This window comes from Scyliorhinus torazame, unplaced genomic scaffold (assembly GCF_047496885.1).
Source record: "Scyliorhinus torazame isolate Kashiwa2021f unplaced genomic scaffold, sScyTor2.1 scaffold_246, whole genome shotgun sequence".
Taxonomy (NCBI): domain Eukaryota; kingdom Metazoa; phylum Chordata; class Chondrichthyes; order Carcharhiniformes; family Scyliorhinidae; genus Scyliorhinus; species Scyliorhinus torazame.
In genome coordinates, this window is record NW_027307973.1 from 132,501 (window position 1) to 137,500 (window position 5,000).

At 56.7% G+C, this 5,000-nt stretch overlaps 6 non-coding genes and 1 pseudogene across 6 annotated transcripts in view; all 7 read right to left on the bottom strand.

Annotated features, from left to right (window-relative positions):
• The window catches only part of LOC140405828 (5S ribosomal RNA), a 119-nt gene extending 96 nt beyond the window's left edge, over positions 1-23 (bottom strand). Inside the window, exon 1 of the ribosomal RNA XR_011938790.1 lies at positions 1-23. This exon is cut by the window's left edge and continues 96 nt beyond it. This is a non-coding gene — a ribosomal RNA (5S ribosomal RNA).
• A 694-nt stretch (positions 24-717) lies between these two features.
• Positions 718-836, bottom strand: LOC140405829 (5S ribosomal RNA). Its single transcript, XR_011938791.1, has one exon. It is a non-coding gene; the product is annotated as a 5S ribosomal RNA (ribosomal RNA).
• Positions 837-1,526: 690 nt separating this feature from the next.
• Positions 1,527-1,645, bottom strand: LOC140405830 (5S ribosomal RNA). Its single transcript, XR_011938792.1, has one exon. It is a non-coding gene; the product is annotated as a 5S ribosomal RNA (ribosomal RNA).
• A 690-nt stretch (positions 1,646-2,335) lies between these two features.
• On the bottom strand, positions 2,336-2,454 carry LOC140405952 (5S ribosomal RNA). The gene has a single exon (XR_011938910.1). It is a non-coding gene; the product is annotated as a 5S ribosomal RNA (ribosomal RNA).
• Positions 2,455-3,144: 690 nt separating this feature from the next.
• Positions 3,145-3,263, bottom strand: LOC140405832 (5S ribosomal RNA). Its single transcript, XR_011938794.1, has one exon. It is a non-coding gene; the product is annotated as a 5S ribosomal RNA (ribosomal RNA).
• Positions 3,264-3,953: 690 nt separating this feature from the next.
• Positions 3,954-4,072, bottom strand: LOC140406045 (5S ribosomal RNA). The gene has a single exon (XR_011938998.1). It is a non-coding gene; the product is annotated as a 5S ribosomal RNA (ribosomal RNA).
• A 694-nt stretch (positions 4,073-4,766) lies between these two features.
• On the bottom strand, positions 4,767-4,886 carry LOC140406063 (5S ribosomal RNA; annotated as a pseudogene).
• Between the last annotated feature and the right edge of the window lie 114 nt (positions 4,887-5,000).

A 5,000-nucleotide genomic window follows, 5' to 3' on the forward strand; every position in this document is an offset into this window, starting at 1 on the left:
TTCAGACTAGTATGGCCGTAGGCATCTGCAGCACCGTCTTCTCGCCTATTCAAGCTGGCCACCCTAGCACCCTCGCCACTTCTTCTTTCCGGTTGTTTTCAATTTTTTCTCTCTCTTTTTCTACTTCTACTTCTACTTCTCCTCCTCTTTCTCTCCTTCTCCTGCTAATTCTAGCCTATATGCCTGATACTCGCTCCCCTTCATGCCATCCCCACCGAGCTCTCTTTTTTCTTCTCCACCTCCTCAAGGAAAACTGCAAGCCCCGCCTACCTCACACCAGCCTGCCGCCTGCACGCTGCTGCCTTTCCACATTGCAACGCTGCGCACTTCTCTCAGCACAGCCAGCACAAGGGTCAGGCAGGCAATGCAAGCCAGCTCTCTCTTCCTTCGCTTTCCACACCAGCCCCAATGCCACAACTTGCATTCATGCGGCGCCTTCAGGCTAGGAGAGAGAACGTCCTGCCGACACACTGGCTTGCGGCCACACGGGCCAGCTGGCGTGCCCATCAAAGTGCAGCACGCCAAGGCACACAACCGTGCTGCGTTGCAAAGGCCCGGCAAAGCTGCAGCAGCTGAATGGCCCGACCAAGCCGCCTGCCTGAGTTGAGCCCGCAGGCAAGTGTTGGGAGGAATGGCGAGGACGCAGAGAGCAGCAAAAGGTTGGCCTGCCTCTGGTGTGGAGAGTGCTTGGCGTGAGCAGTCACTGCTGGCCGCAAAAGCCTACTGCACCTGGTATTCCCAGGCGGTCTCCCATCCAAGTACTAACCAGGCCTGAGTCTGCTTAGCTTCCGAGATCAGACGAGATCGGGCGTTTTCAGACTAGTATGGCCGTAGGCATCTGCAGCACCGTCTTCTCGCCTATTCAAGCTGGCCACCCTAGCACCCTCGCCACTTCTTCTTTCCGGTTGTTTTCAATTTTTTCTCTCTCTTTTTCTACTTCTACTTCTACTTCTCCTCCTCTTTCTCTCCTTCTCCTGCTAATTCTAGCCTATATGCCTGATACTCGCTCCCCTTCATGCCGTCCCCACCTAGCTCTCTTTTATCTTCTCCACCTCCCCAAGGAAAACTGCAAGCCCCGCCCACCTCACACCAGCCTGCCGCCTGCACGCTGCTGCCTTTCCACATTGCAACGCTGCGCACTTCTCTCAGCACAGCCAGCACAAGGGTCAGGCAGGCAATGCAAGCCAGCTCTCTCTTCCTTCGCTTTCCACACCAGCCCCAATGCCACAACTTGCATTCATGCGGCGCCTTCAGGCTAGGAGAACGTCCTGCCGACACACTGGCTTGCGGCCACACTGGCCAGCTGGCGGGCCCATCAAAGTGCAGCACGCCAAGGCACACAACCGTGCTGCGTTGCAAAGGCCCGGCAAAGCTGCAGCAGCTGAATGGCCCGACCAAGCCGCCTGCCTGAGTTGAGCCCGCAGGCAAGTGTTGGGAGGAATGGCGAGGACGCAGAGAGCAGCAAAAGGTTGGCCTGCCTCTGGTGTGGAGAGTGCTTGGCGTGAGCAGTCTCTGCTGGCCGCAAAAGCCTACTGCACCTGGTATTCCCAGGCGGTCTCCCATCCAAGTACTAACCAGGCCTGAGTCTGCTTAGCTTCCGAGATCAGACGAGATCGGGCGTTTTCAGACTAGTATGGCCGTAGGCATCTGCAGCACCGTCTTCTCGCCTATTCAAGCTGGCCACCCTAGCACCCTCGCCACTTCTTCTTTCCGGTTGTTTTCAATTTTTTCTCTCTCTTTTTCTACTTCTACTTCTACTTCTCCTCCTCTTTCTCTCCTTCTCCTGCTAATTCTAGCCTATATGCCTGATACTCGCTCCCCTTCATGCCATCCCCACCGAGCTCTCTTTTTTCTTCTCCACCTCCTCAAGGAAAACTGCAAGCCCCGCCTACCTCACACCAGCCTGCCGCCTGCACGCTGCTGCCTTTCCACATTGCAACGCTGCGCACTTCTCTCAGCACAGCCAGCACAAGGGTCAGGCAGGCAATGCAAGCCAGCTCTCTCTTCCTTCGCTTTCCACACCAGCCCCAATGCCACAACTTGCATTCATGCGGCGCCTTCAGGCTAGGAGAACGTCCTGCCGACACACTGGCTTGCGGCCACACGGGCCAGCTGGCGGGCCCATCAAAGTGCAGCACGCCAAGGCACCCAACCGTGCTGCGTTGCAAAGGCCCGGCAAAGCTGCAGCAGCTGAATGGCCCGACCAAGCCGCCTGCCTGAGTTGAGCCCGCAGGCAAGTGTTGGGAGGAATGGCGAGGACGCAGAGAGCAGCAAAAGGTTGGCCTGCCTCTGGTGTGGAGGGTGCTTGGCGTGAGCAGTCTCTGCTGGCCGCAAAAGCCTACTGCACCTGGTATTCCCAGGCGGTCTCCCATCCAAGTACTAACCAGGCCTGAGTCTGTTTAGCTTCCGAGATCAGACGAGATCGGGCATTTTCAGACTAGTATGGCCGTAGGCATCTGCAGCACCGTCTTCTTGCCTATTCAAGTTGGCCACCCTAGCACCCTCGCCACTTCTTCTTTCCGGTTGTTTTCAATTTTTTCTCTCTCTTTTTCTGCTTCTACTTCTACTTCTCCTCCTCTTTCTCTCCTTCTCCTGCTAATTCTAGCCTATATGCCTGATACTCGCTCCCCTTCATGCCGTCCCCACCTAGCTCTCTTTTTTCTTCTCCACCTCCCCAAGGAAAACTGCAAGCCCCGCCCACCTCACACCAGCCTGCCGCCTGCACGCTGCTGCCTTTCCACATTGCAACGCTGCGCACTTCTCTCAGCACAGCCAGCACAAGGGTCAGGCAGGCAATGCAAGCCAGCTCTCTCTTCCTTCGCTTTCCACACCAGCCCCAATGCCACAACTTGCATTCATGCGGCGCCTTCAGGCTAGGAGAACGTCCTGCCGACACACTGGCTTGCGGCCACACTGGCCAGCTGGCGGGCCCATCAAAGTGCAGCACGCCAAGGCACACAACCGTGCTGCGTTGCAAAGGCCCGGCAAAGCTGCAGCAGCTGAATGGCCCGACCAAGCCGCCTGCCTGAGTTGAGCCCGCAGGCAAGTGTTGGGAGGAATGGCGAGGACGCAGAGAGCAGCAAAAGGTTGGCCTGCCTCTGGTGTGGAGAGTGCTTGGCGTGAGCAGTCTCTGCTGGCCGCAAAAGCCTACTGCACCTGGTATTCCCAGGCGGTCTCCCATCCAAGTACTAACCAGGCCTGAGTCTGCTTAGCTTCCGAGATCAGACGAGATCGGGCGTTTTCAGACTAGTATGGCCGTAGGCATCTGCAGCACCGTCTTCTCGCCTATTCAAGCTGGCCACCCTAGCACCCTCGCCACTTCTTCTTTCCGGTTGTTTTCAATTTTTTCTCTCTCTTTTTCTACTTCTACTTCTACTTCTCCTCCTCTTTCTCTCCTTCTCCTGCTAATTCTAGCCTATATGCCTGATACTCGCTCCCCTTCATGCCATCCCCACCGAGCTCTCTTTTTTCTTCTCCACCTCCTCAAGGAAAACTGCAAGCCCCGCCTACCTCACACCAGCCTGCCGCCTGCACGCTGCTGCCTTTCCACATTGCAACGCTGCGCACTTCTCTCAGCACAGCCAGCACAAGGGTCAGGCAGGCAATGCAAGCCAGCTCTCTCTTCCTTCGCTTTCCACACCAGCCCCAATGCCACAACTTGCATTCATGCGGCGCCTTCAGGCTAGGAGAACGTCCTGCCGACACACTGGCTTGCGGCCACACGGGCCAGCTGGCGGGCCCATCAAAGTGCAGCACGCCAAGGCACCCAACCGTGCTGCGTTGCAAAGGCCCGGGTAAGCTGCAGCAGCTGAATGGCCCGACCAAGCCGCCTGCCTGAGTTGAGCCCGCAGGCAAGTGTTGGGAGGAATGGCGAGGACGCAGAGAGCAGCAAAAGGTTGGCCTGCCTCTGGTGTGGAGAGTGCTTGGCGTGAGCAGTCTCTGCTGGCCGCAAAAGCCTACTGCACCTGGTATTCCCAGGCGGTCTCCCATCCAAGTACTAACCAGGCCTGTGTCTGCTTAGCTTCCGAGATCAGATGAGATCAGGCCTTTTCAGACTAGTATGGCCATAGGCATCTGCAGCACCGTCTTCTCACCTATTCAAGCTGGCCACGCTAGCACCCTCGCCACTTCTTCTTTCCGGTTGTTTTCAATTTTTTCTCTCTCTTTTTCTACTTCTACTTCTACTTCTCCTCCTCTTTCTCTCCTTCACCTGCTAATTCTAGCCTATATGCCTGATACGCGCTCCCCTTCATGCCGTCCCCACCTAGCTCTCTTTTTTCTTCTCCACCTCCCCAAGGAAAACTGCAAGCCCCGCCCATCTCACACCAGCCTGCCGCCTGCACGCTGCTGCCTTTCCACATTGCAACGCTGCGCACTTCTCTCAGCACAGCCAGCACAAGGGTCAGGCAGGCAATGCAAGCCAGCTCTCTCTTCCTTCGCTTTCCACACCAGCCCCAATGCCACAACTTGCATTCATGCGGCGCCTTCAGGCTAGGAGAGAGAACGTCCTGCCGACACACTGGCTTGCGGCCACACGGGCCAGCTGGCGGGCCCATCAAAGTGCAGCACGCCAAGGCAACTAACCGTGCTGCGTTGCAAAGGCCCGGCAAAGCTGCAGCAGCTGAATGGCCCGACCAAGCCGCCTGCCTGAGTTGAGCCCGCAGGCAAGTGTTGGGAGGAATGGCGAGGACGCAGAGAGCAGCAAAAGGTTGGCCTGCCTCTGGTGTGGAGAGTGCTTGGCGTGAGCAGTCTCTGCTGGCCGCAAAAGCCTACTGCACCTGGTATTCCCAGGCGGTCTCCCATCCAAGTACTAACCAGGCCTGAGTCTGCTTAGCTTCACGAGATCAGACGAGATCAGGCCTTTTCAGACTAGTATGGCCATAGGCATCTGCAGAACCGTCTTCTCACCTATTCAAGCTGGCCACGCTAGCACCCTCGCCACTTCTTCTTTCCGGTTGTTTTCAATTTTTTCTCTCTCTTTTTCTACTTCTACTTCTACT